This window comes from Cyprinus carpio, chromosome B7 (assembly GCF_018340385.1).
Source record: "Cyprinus carpio isolate SPL01 chromosome B7, ASM1834038v1, whole genome shotgun sequence".
NCBI lineage: Eukaryota > Metazoa > Chordata > Actinopteri > Cypriniformes > Cyprinidae > Cyprinus > Cyprinus carpio.
The window spans coordinates 32,044,535-32,063,961 of NC_056603.1; the positions used below are offsets into that span (position 1 = coordinate 32,044,535).

The 19,427-nt window shown below is 38.8% G+C and overlaps 1 protein-coding gene and 1 pseudogene across 1 annotated transcript in view; one reads left to right on the plus strand and one right to left on the minus strand.

Annotated features, from left to right (window-relative positions):
- Positions 1-19,427, plus strand: part of LOC109112177 (pyruvate carboxylase, mitochondrial-like) — a 171,981-nt gene that overhangs the window by 105,595 nt on the left and 46,959 nt on the right. The window lies entirely within an intron of this gene.
- LOC109111510 overlaps positions 1-19,427 on the minus strand; it is a 29,544-nt pseudogene that overhangs the window by 7,948 nt on the left and 2,169 nt on the right.

The window sequence follows — 19,427 nt, forward strand, 5'->3', positions numbered from 1 at the left end:
TTTTGCTTATTGGGGCTAAAGGGTTAGTCCACGCAAAAAAAAAAAAAAAAAAAAAAATCTGTCATTAATTACCCTCATGTCTTTCCAAACCCATAAGACCTTTGTTCATCTTCAGAACACAAATTAAGATATTTTTAATGAAATCCAAGAGCTTTATGACCCTCCATAGACAGCAATGCAACTATCACATTCAATGCCCAGAAAGGAAGTAAGGACAAGGAGTAAAATATTCCAAGTGACATCAGTGGTTCAACATTGATTTTATGAAGCTACAAGAATACATTTTGCGCAAAAAGAAAACAAAAATAACGACTTAATTCAACATTTTCTTCTCTTCCATGTCAGTCTTTGACGTGCGTTCACAAGAGAACCACGACACATGTGTGGTGCTGCTGACACAGGAGCTGGTGTTCTGACGTAGAACCTGTATGCAGTGCACCTTCTTTACAAGCAGAGGAAGACGCACGCTGTACATAAAACAGTGTTTGTACACATGTCTGAAGATTTCGTGAACGCACATTGAAGACTGGCACGGAAGAGAATAATTTGTTGAATAAAGTCGATATGTTTGTTTGCTTTACACACACAAAAACGTGATATCACGTGGACTGTTTTAATAATGTCTTTACTACCTTTATGGGCCTTGAACTTTGTAGTCTATGTCTATGACATTTTAATTTGTGTTCTAATGAAGAACAGGTTTGTAACGACATGAGGGTGAGCAATTAATGACAAAATATACATTTTGGGGTGAACTAACCCTTTAATTTGTATCAGTTCATGTGGAAATATGAAATATAATAGTATGGATTACTTGGGTTGTTACTGACATCTGGTGAAAATTTCAAGTCAACAGCACCTTTAGAAATATATTTACTGAGAAAAATAATTAGTTCAATACTTATTTTACCCACTGTATGCATATATATATATATATATACTATTATATTATATATATATATATATATATATATATAGGCTATATATGAAGAGTTTGGTTCTAAAACGTGATAAACGCCATTTTTAAAAAAAGTTTTCGCCAAAATCAGTATTGTATCTGGTAGGTATTGAAGAGTAAATTTTTATTTTGCACAAAATGCAAGTTATTCTATCATGTTTCCTCCCTTTTTTTCCAAACCATGACAAACGCTAGTCTCCTTCCTCTGCAGAATGCGATATGACCGCTCAGCCAATCAAAGTGCACCATTCCACACACAGTAATGGCGGTGCTTTAAATACACCAGGCATCCTAGTTTTCCACATCTACTTTGTACTTTGTGATCAACAAACAAGGGCTGCATGTTAAATTGCATGTGATTGTCATGCGCATCTTGTCAGTAAAGCCGATTCTGTGATTAATAGTACCAGTAAATCTCATGTGCTTTCAGATGCAAGGGAGGCAGTGTCTCCTCAAAAAATTGAATGAGAAAATGTTTGATACTACAGAAATAAAACTATGCAAATATTACTAATATGACATTAAAGTATAAAAGTCACTCGTTTTTATGAAATAACACTGTCCAACAGTGACACACGCAAGTAAAGTTACAGCGGAGGCTTGCTTCCCTTTGTCCCATTGACTTAAAACAGAGACCCCTTAGCGTGCTGTGGGTTTATTGGGGGGTAATTGAGAATGAATGGGGGAAAGTCATGTGAAAGGAGGCAATGCCTCCATTGCGATATGATTGGATATGACTAGTTATGCTCGGCTATGATTGGTTCATGCGATAAATCCCGCCTCTTGTGGGCGTGTGCGTTCTACGTTCCTGAATCAGTCTGAATAAACAATATAATGGTGTTAATTGGAAGATTAATTTAAAAAGTAAGTAATCAACTCACACACTTAGATATAACCATGTTGTTACTTGAAAACTTGATCTGTGGGAGTTTTTAGTGAGTAATCAGCTTGGTTAAATTTGAAGTAAATCTCAGTGTCTGTGACCAATATTTGCCAAGCTTTGATTACTGATGATCCAAAAAATGAAAACATAGTTAAAAGTTAATTATTAAAAAGAATAGCTGAACATAATTTCACAATAAAATATATTGTTTAAATTGTTACTGCCTTGAGTTATTATTTTGGAATAAATGTAAAATGCCTAAAAAAAAAAATCATACATGGCTTTAATAAATAGAATATTCATTACATTGTTAATGTAAAAATATAAAATAGATTTAATTTATTTTTTCTGATGTGTAAGTAATGTTTATTTAACTAAGAAAATGTGACTGGGACATGAATTTACATATGATTAAAGAAAAATGCACACCACTGATATATATGGAACTTCTGCCTGGATTGTGCAAATTTCAGAACTGAAAAAATGGCTTCCTTTTAATTAAAGAGTGTAAATTTTAATTGAAATGGACACATCGATTGCGCAGGACTTTCAATTGTAGCAAATTAGTATCTGGTTGTTTATCTTTTTGTCTGTCTGTCTGTCTGTACATAAGGCTTATCAAACTTCAGGCTGGATGGCTTTTTAAACTTTATTTTCAAAACTTGCAAACAAAGCTTTCTCAAGCTAACATTGATTACCTTTGATTTTCTAGTAAAAAAAAAAAAAATGTTAAATGGGTTTTGATTTATTTTAGTTCTACTTCATTAAATTCAAATTCCAAGCTCCATCTATAATTCAAATTCACTGAATAATAAAAAATTAAATGAGAATTTAAAAGGCATTCTCAATTCAGTTTTGATTGATGCACAAAACTTACTTCTACAGAAATCTATATTCCATTTGTTTCAATTCTTAAACTGAAATCCCCTTGTAAATACATCATGTGCATTTGATCCTAACGCTGAAAGCTGATGTCATGGTTTCAGTGTTTACACTGTTACTCACCTGTAAATTAGTGTCTCATCAGCAGTACAGTTATACTGTATTTGATACATCCATACCAGGCTGGCTCCCATCAGTCGACCCTTATCCCACCGCACTTGTGCTGAGGTGGAGGTCACTCCTTGTACTCCCACCATCTGCTCCTCAACCCCTTCGCTAACCACATCCTCACTCTCTGCCTGACCCTCCTCCCGTCCTTCCTGAGGGTCACTGTTACTGTCCAGAGCAGGGCTTTGCCCACTGGAAGTCTTCCCTCTGGTGATGTCCGATGATCCTGGGTCACGAGCTAACAATACCGTTCCATTTCCACGATGAAGGGAGGGGGAACTGAGGGAGGGGAACAACAAGTGAGGTGGCTTCACCTGCAGCATTGATAGCAATGCAAGTGTATGTACCATCATCATGAGCAATAGTCACATGTAGTTCAAGAGTGCCATTTCGGAAAGATGTGGTACGACTGGAATTGCCAATGATGCGGTCATCTGGTGAGACCCAGTGCACCACTGGCTCTGGATCACCAATAGCACGACATTTGAGAGTTGCCCTTTGACCCTCCAAAACCCAGAGTTTATGTGTATGCCGGGTAATAAGCGGAGGTTCACATGCAAATTCCTCCTCAGGGATAGACCAGAAATAACGTCCCGCTAAATGAAGGGGTGTAGCACAAGTTTCCATATCATCACTGCGGATCAGCCTCCTCAACCAAAGCAGTTCACAGTTGCAGTGTAATGGGTTGCCCCCAAAATTTAAGTTGATTACGGCATTGTAGGGTGTAGGGCTGATGACCCCTGTCTGGGAGCGAGCGAACAATGGATCAGGTGGTAAAGTCTGTAACCGATTGGAGGTCATGTCCAGTCGGGCTAGTTTGTAGAGCTCACTAAAAGACCCCTCAGCAATCTGGTCAATGAGATTGTGATCTAGGTTCAAAGTGTGCAGACTGGCCATACTCTGAATGGCATCCCAGGGAGCCTTGCGCAGATTGTTATAGGATAAGTCCAAATCCTCTAGAGTGAGTAAAAAGTCATCAAAGGCCTCAGAGGAGATATTGATGAGCTGGTTGTTGTTGAGAATAAGATGCTGCAGGTTTATCCGCAGGGGGGGGGGGGGGGCCTACTAAGTCTCGTGGGCCCAGCTCTGAGAGTCGGTTGCCATCTAAGTGCAACGAACGAAGACTTTCCAGATCTGCAAATGCCAGTGGCCGGATGTGACTGATGGTATTTCGGGATAGTGTCAAATCCACCAGATCCGTCATGTTGGCAAAGTCAACTCCTCCCACCTCTCGAATGAAGTTATCAGCAAGGCGAAGCTCAACAGTTCGGCGGTCAATGTTTGGCGGGACAAAAAGGAGACCTTTGTCAGCACAAAGTGTGCTTAGAGATTCTGAGAGATTCCTGCAGACGCAATGGAAGGGGCACGCCGACACTACACCCCACGTCTCGCCAGCTACAGCTCCTGGAATCTGACTGAAAAGAGCGGGCAGCAAGCAGGCACAAGTGACCAGTGCCAGCCAGTGCAGTAATTGCAGTGGGAGTGTTGTTGAGGATGTGTCTGGGGGTGAGTATCTGCTGGTGAACCTTGGCCAGAGCGGAGGAGAGGGTTGACGAAATTCTTCAGAGGTTTTGAGGGTATTTTGTTTCAGATGGATGGATGGATGAGAGGGCAATGAGGGGGAGTGTGTGTTCCTGTGTGGATGGCATAAAATATGGGACGGATGTGGTTTTCTGAATGGCTGAAGGGGTGGGGAGTCTTGCATGGTAGATAGGGGAGTGATCCACAGACCTAGAAAAAGCAGAAAGAGAAAGACATCATTCATCATGTTTCAAGTGTCAACTTTGTAGTGCTGATGTGTGTGGTATCTTTAACTCTGAATGAGCTCATGCAGTTGCTCTCCACAGGAATTTCTATGCTTGGGCACCCTGTGCATAACTGCATGTAAAATTACAGCAAAACCAATGCCAGTAACCAATAACCACACTCACAAACACTGTTGGTGGAAACTGCACAATCTATGAACCACTAAAAAGCACAGAAAGGCCATATAACAATTATTTAACTGCTTTTTGGAAGTGGAAGCTTGTAAATTTACAATCCCACCTTTCTGTGTGGCAGTTTTCTTTGAAAGAAGAGGTGTTTGCTTCACTTCAAGAGAATTAAGAGTCACTTTTCACTCATCACTGATGGACAAACTCTGTTTAAGAAGTTTATTTTTAATGATGTGGAAGTTACATGGTAAAGATAAGGTGAACTATAGTATAACAATCTGTACAAATAAATTCAGAATGCAAACATTGTCAGTTTGTGCAGTGCGCTTGCTTGAACAGATGAACTGGTGCATAAACACACAGGAAGAGGGAAGGACAAAAAGAATGAAAGAATCATCACATCACATAAAAATGCTAATTACAGGTTTGATACTGAAAAAAACTATAATATCTGTAATTTGATCTCTTGCACCAATTTGTCATGTTTGTCATGGTAAAATATGGGTTTCAACCCAGAGATGAAGCTAAAGAGGTATTAAGTTCTTTGAGAGTGTACATCACACTTTTGTCCTACATTAGCGCATTCAGCAAATGCTCTTTAACTGTGTCACTTAACACTAAGTGCATGTAATCATGCAGGTACAAGCCAAGGAAAACAGCTATCAGAATCAGCAAGAAATGTTCCATCTCTGCAAGAAATGTTCTTTCTTTTCTTGTTTTATGCTGAATTTTTGGAACAGATCTGATTTTATGTGTTTTAAATATATATTTTTGTGTTTTTCATGGTGGGTGTTGTTGAGTAAATAGTCTACTAAAAATAGTGACACTACTTGCTCAAATGCATTTTTCATTTGTGTGACAGCTAAAACAATGTTACTTTTGCACTGTGTTGCAACTAAACGCTACATACAATAGCTGGTTTTAATGCAGCTTTGTATTTTGTAAGTTTCACATCCTTAAACATCCTAAACTGTCCCTTCTGTCTATAGTGTGTATATATATATATATATATATATATATGTGTGGTGTGTGTGTGTGTGTGTGTGTGTGTGTGTGTGTGTGTGTGTGTGTGTGTGTGTGTGTGTGTGTGTGTGTGTGTGTGTGTGTGTGCGTCTGTGTGTGTTGTTTAAAACAGATTTATTGTAGTCAGATGGTTTGTTCGAAACAGTCTTGTTTCTCATATGTATCATTGAAAAGTTTGATTCATTCAAGTTCATCATTTGAAATAGTTCTCTCTCTCATACAGGGGTTGGACAAAATGATGTGGACACCCATTGTAATAATATTTATCTTTTTGTTGCTAGTTTGTATATCAGTATAGTGTAAGTTGTGTTTGGAAGTGTTTAATACAAATGTAATGTGATCTGGGAAAACATGTTGGATGTCATGCTGGGATGTTTTCAGGAAATTCAAAAAATTCGGTTGAACGTAAATTTTTTGTCAAAATTAGGTTTTCATTAAATTGTTATTCTATAACATCTTGTATATTATCTCTGAAAATATCTTGGCAAAATTCACTTGTTTAGTGCAGAAAAATAGTGATTTATTGCAGCAAACAGAAAAGACTGTGTGACTCTTAAGTTAAGAACGCGCTGCGGCGGTCCGAGGTGCTCTTAACACCACAAAAACATTTTAATCAGTTAATCTATCAAAATAAACCACGTAACATATAGAGTAAAGGTGTATCAATGCACATTTCCTGCCAGTTCTGTGTAAACAATGGCACGCAAAGTTTTATTTATTTATTTTTTAATATCGTGAGATGGTGGAGCACAAGAAAACAACGTAGTCTGAAGTAGCGGCTCACTTAAACGATCTTGCTCGTCTCAATCTGCTCAGTCTTGGTGATGTCAGTGCCCTAAACAATATTATAATGGACTATTTCACATCCAGAGATGAAGGATCGGATGATGAAGTTACTAAAGAGGAGAAGTCCGATGACAGTCTGTTGTATGCACAGGTGCGCCAACAGTTGCGCTGCACTCACTTTTCTAAATGTAAACTACAAGGTACACTATTTATGCTATCTAAACATATAAGGGGTGATCAAAAGTTCAGAAACCATGTCCATGATAAACAATGGAAAACTTTCCTCTTCAGGGTAACGTTAGTCTGTTTGTGTAAAGATGCAGTATAACGCTTCTGACAGACAGCTTTTGTTAAACCCGTGAAGTGAAAGTGAAACCCGTCTCACTTTAAACCTGCTTTTCTCAAAATTCCATTTCTGAAAATCGTAGCTATCAGCCAATTTTAAATAGCCATACCTTTTGTTACGTTAAGCTATGAACAAAATAAAAATGTCCAGTTTTGGGAAGTGATTTATATTAGGTTTTATATGTTGTAAATACATTTTTGGAAGTTGATTTTTCACAGTTTTGTTGGTTTTCCTAGATCGCATCACAAATGGTCTGTGAAGTGTTTTTTCAGACTTCCAAAAAGAACAAATTATGGAAGCCCATTTAGCAGGAGCTTTTTTAATCTTAACAGCCCAGTTGTTTGGTGTTTGAAGAACAACAGTCTTTATGATTATGGAGTAGTAAACAAAATATGGCATGACTTCATCTGCAAAGAAGAAAAGTAGTAAACAAAATATGGCATGACTTCAACTGCAAAGAAGAAAAGTGTTTGAAACCTGAAAGTGAATGATAGGGACTGTCGAACACAAGAAGGATTGTGTCCAAACAACACAGAACTACTGCAGCAAAGTGACAGCAAGCCTGCAATATTCATCTTACAGAACCACAAGTTTCCACAAAAATTGACCACAGAAAATTTCACAAAGCCAACATCAACAAGAGCTGTAATTGCTATAACTTTAATCGCAGACACCAGGGCTAAGATGCAAAAAAGATATAGGCATGATCGTTAAAATTAGACAGTTGGAGCTCAACTGCCAGCTCAATTACCAGACTTAAATATTATCAGAACCACTGTGGGCAGCTTTGAGGAGAAGGGTCAGAAGCCTATTTTTTCCTCCAACATTTCTAAGCAACTGGCAGGTGTTCTGATAGATGGCATTCCACTGGAGAGCGTTTACAATTTGTATGAATATAATCTAAGAAGGTTGGAGGCTGTATTAAAGGTTTTCAACAATATCTTGACTTTAGTTTAATTAGCTTAGCAAGCCGCATCCCCAGCACTGCTCACGTCAGACTCACATCAGTCACAGTGATCTTTAATAACCATTCCCAACTGTTTGAGTCCATGCAGTACTTCACATACCCGTGAATACACCTCATTAGTAGAGTTTGTGCTTGCTTTACCCCTCTTCGATATTATTAACAGTACAGCAGTAATTATGCAAATTTCAAACCGACAAGATGATAATTTTTGCAAAGTCATTACACTGAAAAATGCAGATAAATATAAACAGGGAACAATCAGACTTTACTCAATTATGCATGTTTTTCAGCACATTACTCATTAAATAGTGGCAGATTCTTATTTTGTGATTATACAACAAAATTAGGTGAGTCCTCAGTGAATTTGCACTTGAAAGTGCAGAAATGGGAGGGATCTTGAACATTTATAATGTTCACATAGAAAGTGCTTGATTAAACCTCATGATTAAATTGATTACTGTATTGACTGGACAACCTATAAAAAAAAAAAAAAAAAAAAAAAAAAAAAAAAAAAAAAAAAAAAAAAAAAAAAAAAAAAAAAAAAAAAAAAAAAAAAAAAAAAAAAAAAAAAAAATAAAAAAAAAATGATTACTGTATTGACTGGACAACCTATTCTACTTACAACATTATGGTTGTGAACAATAACTAACTATGGTATTTGACAGTAAGTATGGTTGCCACTGTAATTTTTTAAAAGGGATAAGTCATGTGTAACTGGAAATTCTGTCATCATTCTCACCCTCATCTCTTTTTGATCCTGTACAACTTAATTTATTTTGTGGAACATAATAATAGAATAGTGTTTTTTTGTAAATACAATGAAAGTCAGTGGGGTTCAATGTTCTTAAGATTCCATTGTTCTTCAAAATGTCTAATTTTGTGTTCTCTAGAATAAAGAAAGTCATACAGGTGTGGGACAGAAGTTTCATTTTGGAGAAAACTATCCCTTTAAGTGATGAAATTCAATGAAGACATATGGGGAATGTCAGTGCTCGGTGATTAATAACTAGAGATATGCACTATCATAAGAAATACATTTGTTATGTGTTGGTGGAGGAAGAAGAAAGTGCAACTGAGTGCAATTTCTAATGTGACTTTTAATGTCTTGTAACTCTGCATTCCCAGAAGTCTGTGGGAGAAACTCTATATTGCTATGCCAAAGTATTGACTTCATCTGTCTCTTTCTCTTCTCCTATGTGGTCTTCCTCCAACCTCCTGTGACCTTCCTTCTCCTCTCCTCTCCCTCCCTGCCTTTTTCTTTTCCACGCCCCTCTTTTTCAGTTTCCTTCTATTACCCAGGGTTCTGCTTATCACCTGTGTCCACTCTTCCCATCTGCCCTTGAGGTAACTTGAGAAGTGATGCAACATTAGTTAAGTATCCCTCCCCTCTCTCTCCATCTCCCATTCTCACCATCTTTAGCCACCTGAGAACAGACCAGCCGAAATAGATCTTGTCTCTTTCGTCCATCGATCTGGCTGCCCGGGATAGATAGCAGCCCTTCCTCAATATTATCAGGCCTCTTCCTCCTACCATCCTCTCTCCCTCTTTTCTCATCCTCTGTCCCCTCTGTGTCCTTTACTCATATTTGTTTCTAAGTTCAGGACATGCCAGTGCTTGTCTTGGCCTAATTTTATCTTCTAGAGCTAGTGGGTGTGCATGCATGTGTGTGTTGGTAGGGCGTAGATTAGATTAGAATAGAATATAAATTCTGGTAATCCTTTTGTAATCCGTAATGTTATTCATGATTCAGACTGAATGAAAAACTACTGCGAGTGCCTGGCTTTAGAACATAATAACCCTGTCCATTATGTGTGTGTGTGTGTGTGTGTGTGTGTGTGTGTGTGTGTGTGTGTGTGTGTGTGTGTGTGTGTGTGTTTCTCTCATGCTGAACATCTCTCTGCACTTAGCATCTCCCTCAGCCCTCTTTCGCCAACACATTCTGTCCTCAATGCACCCCTCCTTTCTCCCTGTATCCCTCGCTGCCTCATATTAAATCAGACGCAGAGTTTTGCTGCTGTTGCCAGTGTCTCCACAGCTTCAGTGGCCACAAAGCAGATGACCATTTGCTAATGATTATCACATCAATTACGTTCTGTACCACACAAGACTTTGAAGAGAGCTGTCACACACACAAACACACACACAGTGGCTGAAAGACTAATTGAAGCAGCATTGACTGAGTAAGAATCATTAGCATCCTGGCTTAGTTTTAACGACTTCTTGGTGCTCAAGTTGCATAGCAAGACTTTTTTTTTTTTTTTTCAGGAAGGTGTTTTTTCCAGGGCAGCATGACACCATAAACACAGTGCTCAGAGACCTGTCATTAAACCAGCAGCTTTTACCTGTTATTTTTTATTGTAGTCACTGTTATCCAAATCTTGTATTTTATTTTATTCTATTTTATTGTATAGGGTATTTAGTTTTGTTTATTGTTAATTGGTCATAATCTAATATTGTTTAACAATATTGATTCTAAAGTCTCAAATCGGCTAAATTCAGTTTTACATTTACATGTACATTACATAAATTCAGTTTAATTTATTATCAGTTCAATTTATTGTATATCGCTTTTCATAATCTATGTAGTTCTGGAGCAGATTTATAAAGGATAGTGCATCATAAAGCACCAGTGATGAACAGACCAGAGGTGACAAAAACCTCAATAACATGTTTGTGTTTTTTTTTTTATTTTTTTTATGCATTTTAATAAACGACAATGACAATCGCATTTTAATTTACGTGAAATTCTGATTGAATTCAGTATTGTTAATTTTGGGGAAAAAAATTGTCTTTAACCCTAATAGTATTTTGTTGTATTTTATTTTATGATTTCACTGACTGTATGATTGTGGCCTCTTGCTGATAGTCAGACAGGTATAAACAGTACAAGTGGGATGAGGTGATGGGAAGAGGAGTATACTGCAGGGTGCTGCCCATAGAAATGTTTCCCACTAGAACACAATTTATTGTCAACGAGAGCCATCAGAATTTAGAGCAGGCGCAATCTCATAAAAGTGATGAGCGATAGAGAAGCGAAGTGCATTTCTAAGACAAGAAAGTCTATAATATCTGGAGAGAGCTAAGCATTAGCATTCAAGGACAGCCGCTTACCTAGCACAGGAAGAATGTGTTTTGAAATCTCACCTGAGCCAGAAAGTGACTAATCACTCTGGAGCTGCAGGAAATGACATCATAGGCTGACTGGCTGATGGCAATATACACCATCCCAAAACCTTATCTATCATGAACTATGAGTCCATTGCCTGCTTTTATACTAGGGGTCAGATTTACTGGCCAATGGGAGGGGAAAATTCTGTGTGTGATTTACTGACAATGCACACATTAAAGAACACAGACACAGCCAGATCTTTCATAATGACCAGTGCAATCTACCGAGAGCAGCGAAAATACCAATAATTTGACAAGCGCAGAGGTTAGTAAATCGCGCTGCGTTATTCATTTTAACACTCTCCTTCCATAAATTTTGTGTCCGGGAGAGTGTTGACTCCATCCCCGAATGGTCCAGCTGATTTGGAGACGTTTCGGAGCTGCTCAGGTAGACCTGTTTGCCTCTCCAGAGACCTCTCACTGCCAGTTGTTCTACTCCCTGACCGAGGGAACACTCAACGCGTACGCACTGGCACACAGCTGACTGCGGGGCCTGCACAAGTATGCATGTCCCCCAGTAAGCCTTCTCGCACAGACGTTGTGCAAGGTCAGGGAGGACGAGGAGAAGGTCTTGCTTGTGGTGCCGTATTGGCCCACTCGAACCTGGTTCCCCCGAACTAGTGCTCCTCGCGACAGCCCCTCCCTGGCAGATTCCTCTGAGGAAGGATCTACTGACTCAGAGAAGGGGCACCCTATGGTACCCGCGTCCAGACCCCTGGAAACTTTATGTCTGGTCCCTGGACGGGACGCGAAGGTTCTTGGACACCATCACTTCGGCTAAAGAACCATCTATGAGACACGCTTACGCCTTGAAGTGGAACTTGTTCGTCGAGTGGTGTTCTTCTCATTGAGAAGACCCCCAGAGATGCTCGATCAGGGTTGTGCTTTCCTTATCTTTGTCTGTTATGGAGGCTGGCAGAAGGGGAAAGCCATCTTTAAGCAGAGTTTGGCCCACTGGATTGTGGATGCCATCACCCTGGCTTATCAGGCACAGAGTGGGACCTGCCCGTTCAGGTTGCAAGCTCACTCAACTAGGAGTGTTGCATCCTCCTGGGCGCTGGCTCATGGCACCTCGCTGACAGATATTTGTAGAGCTGCAGGCTGGGCGACCCCCAACATGTTCGCTAGATTCTATAGCCTTTGTGTGCAGCCCGGTATCCTCTTGTGTTCTCACCTCAAAAGGGTAGAGGCACTGAGAGGCCCCGGTTAGTGTTGGCTTGCTAAAACCACTCCAGAGAGTCCATCGTAGACACTGTCGAGCTCCTCCGTCCCCTCGGCAGCCAGACATGGTCGAGTGTCCAGCACCAGGCCTTTACTCGCTGAATCCTTGAGAACTGGTAGAAGGCTGGGTTCCATATGTAAGACCTTAGTGGATCCCATATGTGTAAAGTCCACGGTATAGTCTCAGAGCCCATGTTTTCCCCTGGCAGACTTCTGCCATTTCCAAGAGGGTTACAATCACCTTCAATTTTCCATATGCACCTAAACGGATGTTCACATGTGTATTTACTCCTGAAACCTTCTTCAGGAAGGATGGAGCTTCCACAGTGTCCCTGTTCCAAGTGGAACGGGTACATTTTCCCAGTGTTATCCAATCTCACTTACTGGGTAGTGCTTTGACAATGGTGAATGGAACTTCTTGTTGTTAGCCCCAGCCTACACTGAGAAGGGGCACAGGTGGCTCGCACAGGGCACTGGAAGGGGCATCATCCATGGCACTCTGGAAGGAATCCCAATTCGTCGGTCATCCGACGTGATGTCGAGAGTGACCGACTGAAATGGAATGTCTCGGTTATGTATGGTAACCCTCGTTCCCTAAAGGAGGGAACGGAGATGTCACGTCCCATCGCCATGGCTGCTGTACCACCTCTGAGTGGCTGGGTCACCGGCTCAGCTCCTAAGCAAAAACCTGCTATGCGTTGCATCAGCTGGATGCAATAATTGCATGCCAATGTGCATTGGCTCGTTTAGTTTACACTCAAAGTAGATTGGTCTGTCATAGTGATATCCCAATTTGTCGGTTATCTGATGTGACGTCTCCATTCCCTCCTTCAGGGAATGATGTTTACCATACATAACCGAAACTTTTTTTTTCCTCTCAAAACGCAATTTTATGAGAGTAGCATTTTTTTAACAATGCAGCAAACATTTTCAAATATCTTAAAAATACTTTAATGTCTTTAAAGCATTGACAGATTTTTTTCTTTTGTCTATTAGCCTATAATTTGGCCAAAATCTAGAAAAGATGATGCTGTATTGGCTGCGACTCAGCTCAGCGGTTTAAGATACCAGATTTTTTTTTTTTTTTTTTTTTTTTTTGTAGAGTAGAAAATGCTTTACTTTATAATCATTATTAGGCTATTATTATTATTATTATTATTATTATTATTATTATTATTATTATTATTATTATAGGCAAGGACATTTTTTTGAATAACGTTAATTAAATTAACCAGTATATTTTTCTAGGCAAACCAGTTTCAGGATGATAATAATACAGAGGTACTCAGAAACAAAAACGTTAAAATATTGATTCTGCTCGGAGTGAACCGACTGGATTTTTTATTTTCATTTTTTTTTCAAGTGTGTGTGTGCGCGCAAAAGCCAGAGGAAGACTGAGAGAGCCAGAAAGAAGGTTGAGGCAGGTGGCATAGGTCACAATGAGTTTAAGTCTGCATTATGCTTTTGTGTGGATCTAAAAGATGAGCTGTAGATAGGTGTAGCCCCACATATATCATTCATATCATCTGATCTGTGGTATTAAAGACTTCTATCCTCTAATGAAATATCTTACTGTGAATTGAACTGGGGGATTTATTATCTGTGCAACAAAGAGAATCAATGATCCTCAGATGTCTCCTGCTTTTATAGGAAATGATTTTCAACACACACATGCACATGATCAAACGCGCATACACACACATACTCTTTGACAAATGGCTTTCATCTTCCTGGTTCTCATCTCACAGTTGTACATCATCTCTCTCATATCTTCACCATTTTCCCCTGTTCTTTTCCTCTCTCTTTCTGTCTGTGTGAGCAGTAGACGAAGTGACTAAATGTCATGAAGTCATTTGGATGTAAAGAGAAAAGGCAGAGATGTGGAAGGTGTTCACAGTATCTTTCTTACACCCAAACACACATGCACACTCACATGCACTGATATGGAGGCGGATGACAGCCTGACAGCAGTGATCCATCAAGCGTCTGAAAGGGAATTTGCCAATGATGGGGGGGGGGGGGGGGGGGTAAGGGGGGGCTAGGGTGCTGGTGGAATGGCAGAGAAAAGTGTGTTGGTCTAGATATATTATTTTGTGTAAAATGTATATGTATAGGGTACTTGAGTAAAAGTACAGATACGTGTAATAAAATATTACTCCAGTAAAAGTACTCCTTTTTCAATTTTACTCGAGTGAAAGTATAAAAGTACTTGATTTTTTATGTACTTAAGTAAAAAGTACTGAAAGATAGATTTGTTTTGCAATTTTTTATAGGCTACTTAAATTAATTTTATATTAGCTCATATTTTTTTTATAATGCTACTGCTCAAAATACAATGGAATTTTCCCCAAATAACCACTATATGGAGTCAAGATATATCTTTGTTGTTGATATTGACTACGTTGACGAGAGTGATGTAGTAATGTTCACTGTGAAGCTTACACTGTGATGTACCTGAGAGAAAACCATCTGATTTGACCATCTGATTTTCACCAATAGGAAAAAAGTGTTAAAGTTTGTTGTTTTGCAGAACATCACAGTTATATGTGACCCTGGAGCATAAAACCAGTCTTAAGTCTCTGGGGTATATTTGTAGCAATAGCCAAAAATACATTGTGTGGGTCAGAATTATCGATTTTTCTTTTATGCCAAAAATCATTAGGATATTAAGTAAAGATCATGTTCCATGAAGATATATAGTTATTTTTTCATAGTGATTTTTTTTTTCTTCTCAAACCTTGTCTGTGGTGTAAAAACACCCCTGGCCAAATGCCCCCAGAGGGCATCACTTCCCACTTTGATAATTACTGTAGTTATGTTCTGAACATCACATCCTTTCTTTTTCCCCCAGATGTAATCTATCTAGAGGTGGTTGAATAAAAATATTTGGACTTTATATCAAAAATTACCTCAACTTAGCACCAGCAAGCTTGTTAGCTAGTTAGTTAGATTTAGCTAACAATATTTTTTTATTTTGATTATGATTTTTACTTATTTTCAGTATGTGTCTGCTCGGCTAGTTAATCCAAACAATATAAAAATGTATACTGTTGATAATATAAAAACAGACATCACATGTAGCGTTTTAATAAAACTGGTAACGTTACGGCAGCGGGGAATTTGAACGTGCATGGGTTATTTTATAAAATATGTGTTATTTAAACATGACACTGATGTTCATGTGTCTGCACTTAAGCATTTCAGTGGGCTTAAATAGATCACCCTTTACAGCAGATTTAGTTCACTAAACGCACTAAATGGTTCATTTGAATCAGTTAGTTGTAGACTCAAGAACAGCTACAATCGGATCATTCTAAATCGTGAATGAATCATTTGGTGCGATTTGCGAACCGATTTAAAAGGTTCATTGAAAATAATAGGTGCGTTCGACTTCATGTAGCAATGTGTTAACCATATCGCAATCTGACTTGAAGCAGTGCATGCAAGTTAGAAATTTTGTTTCACTTGAGACGGCGCTGACGCCACATGACTGTCACATGTGACGTCAAAGTACCGCGAGAGCGTTTCGAGAGCAGCCGGCTGACTCAGCTGCCACAGTTTCTCCAGAGCTACTGCAGGAGCGCTGATGACAACACAGCTGTTTCACGATTGGCCAGATTCACCGCATGCGATGATCACTTGTGTTTCGGGTTCCAAAAATGACACAAATCTGTGTTTTTAGGACGGTAAAAGCTTTTTTACTGTAGTCGCACTGTTGTATTGAGTCACATTTATCATACAATGCTGATAAAAGCATACCCCCACTTTATTAATATTTAAATAGTATATAATTATGTTGAACATTATTCTTGAAATGATGCCGCTGTATTAAGCAGTAGGCTTACCGTAAAAAGTGTTTCTGTTGCTCATGAAAACGTTTTTGAAACATCTGTGTATTTGACAAATATTGCATTTAATTCAGTTCATCGGTGAAAAAGTATGCAAACACTGCGTGGGTGTCACTAACGGGAGCAGAAAGTGTCCGGTTTGATGTGTCTGTTTTCAACTCCACCCCCAAATGCAAGCGGCTGCTCTGATTGATCGCCATCTGTAGCCGTGCTTCAAGTTGAACGGACCTATTCAGTGCATTCTTGAATCGGACACCGCTTCTGTGTGTCGGAGCATGTGATATATTATAAGGAGTAACGATATGTTTTATGAAATGAAGTGAAGTAAAAAGTACGATCTTATGCTTTGGAATGTAGTGAAGTAAAAGTTAAAGTTACTCCAAATAAAACTACTCCAGTAAAGTACAGATACTTGAAAAATGTACTTAAGTGCAGTAACGAAGTAAAGCTACTCCGTTACTGTCTACCACTGGATATATAATAAGATATAATTAAATAGAACTTAACAATTAAAGAATAATGAAATGTTTGCTTGCTATTTTTAAGTAAATCAGAACCCAGAGTTTTTGACTCCACAGGATTAATTCATATTTCAGTAGAGTCTTATTTATCTGACCTGGCAGTGACCCTTTGAGCACTGCACACTCAGACTCCCAGCATCGATCTTTCTTGGCATCTGATTATCCATCTAACCATGCCTTCATATGCCTGTCCATTTCTCTATTTATTCAGTCATCCATCATCTTTCCATCCTCCCTTCCAATTTGTCTGCATGTAGTATCTTTCCATCTATGTCTGCCATTCTGTATGAGTCTTTTGGAGGAGGTCAGTCTCATAATTCTCCTCATTTCCTATTCTTCTGTTTCTGAATTCACCATCTCAGTGCAGTGAATCAGCAGAATATAAACTCTGATCCTTAAGCACTGGAATACGCTCGATATAATCTGTATAATATGATACTTGCATCTGTCAGTCTACATCTTGCATTTTATGTATTACCGGCAGGCATGTTTATCTGTCATGGTGAGGACTTTGCATTTTTAAAATGCCATAAAGACATTTACTATATTTATTAAGCTGTTTTCCTCATTGGGACAGTTGGCTGGTTCACACAGTGCAGGTGTTTTTAGGTTTTACTATCCTTCTGGGGGCATTTAGTCCTGACAATGTAGTCAAATCTAGACCCACACTTTGAAAAAAAATTGTGAATTTAATGGTAAAAGACTGTAAAAATGTTGGAGTAAAAAGTTGTTGTATGTTACATCTAATGTTGTAAAATTTAATGTCTGTTACTATGATGGTGTTTCTGTGAATGACACTGTGCATCTTCTATATATGTTAATATTTAAAAGCTGCTTGTGATGGGCTTTGGTTCATCATGTGACTTTCTCATCAACAACTGCTTTTGGTGGTTATCAGTGTTTTACAAAGGTATTAGTCTTAATACATGAACTTAATTTATAAGATCTGTGATGTCAGTTATTTTTATAACTAGGAAGGTCCCGAGCCAATCTCATGAATCGGTATTGGGATAGCGATTAAGCATTTTTTTAACTGATCAGTATCAGCTATCCTAAGCCTGATCACTTATTTTATGTCAACTATCACGCAGGTGTCATGCACTAGGCCTTCAAGTAGATTTACCAACCAACATTAAGAGGAAAACACGTGACACACGAGAACTAATGATGTCTGTTCCAGAACATCTCATGTGTTCAATCTTCCATCTTTAGCGTATTTAATGCGCACTTTGTAACAAATCACTCAAAAGTCTTTTATTTACCATTTACTTTCATCTGCTCTCAGACTATATGAGACAGTGTTGCTTAACGCATTGCTATGGGTTGCATCTTGCTTCAGATTGAGACACACTGTGCCTATAAATATAATTACTGTAGTATCCTATTATGCAATCCCCCTTTTTTACATTTGAGCAACTGCCCCTGAGAATCTCTCTGCATGGCCCTATATACACTGGATTGAATTTAATAACTATGATGTACTGTACTATAAAGTATTGGCTCAGGGTATCGGCAGATACTCAATATTCAATGACTTGGAACTTGATTGGGACATCTCTATTTATAACACTATACCAAATAAAACTCTATATACCTAAATTAACCAATAATTTAACCAGTTTCACAAGCTAGAATCTGCTGGTAAACAGCATGTCTCTGCTGGCACACCATCTGGATCAGCCCCACACCCACATACACTGCCACTGAATTTATTTTGGCTCAAGCTATTTTTCAGCAGGGTTAGTGAAATAACTGGATGGGTATCACAGTGTAGAGTTTAGCACAATGTCATATGCTCAGTGAGCACCATTCTCTTCTACATGATCTGTCCTCCTTCATCAGAACCTGCTGTTCCTGCACAGGTACAAGCTAACTGCTAATGAACTTGTTCAGTTTATATAATGCTGCTGCAGGGACAAACTCAGGAATAGAGAGAGAAAGAGAGAGTTGATAGACATGAAGGTAGGACACGCATGTTTGGCAAGGAAAGGAAAGGAAAGGAAAGGAAAGGAAAGGAAAGGAAAGGAAAGGAAAGGAAAGGAAAGGAAAGGAAAGGAAAGGAAAGGAAAGGAAAGGAAACAACCTTTTTGGATAAAACTGTCAAGGTAGGATGGGAAGCCATGATATATTTCTCTTAATTCTCTTAAATTAATAAGTGGGAAATTGTGAAAACTGGGTCTATGTAAGCACCTAGCCCTATGTAGCACCTAATAACTCAGAGAAAAGGACTTGGAGAATAAATATGAATAAATAGACAAAAGTACTCAAGTGGGTTTACAGGGCGGTCCTTGAAGTATGGGGTGCTGGTATTGATGTTGGCATGGTTACAAAGAGAATGCATGCTACTTTTAAAGCAACCTCTCTCACACTTAATGACACACACATACACAGAGAGAATACACCAGCGTGAGAGAGGCAGAGAGATAAAGGCTGTAGTGCAGCGTAAAGTGTCCTTCATGTGTGCACATGAATATGCATAGAGAAGCATGCACTCTGGATAGAGAGCACTAGTGCTCTTCAGCTGTTTTTTTGTGTGTATATGCATGTTGTCATTATAGCACTAAAATCAATCTCTCTTGTATTGTGTCACCGCATTAGCCACTGTTGGATATGTGCTTGTGTTTATGCAAGGATATTAGGGAGAAAGAGGGAAAATAGGTGGAACAATAAATGGCCCACAACATACTTTGAGCTCCATAAATAACTGGGTATTCACATCTG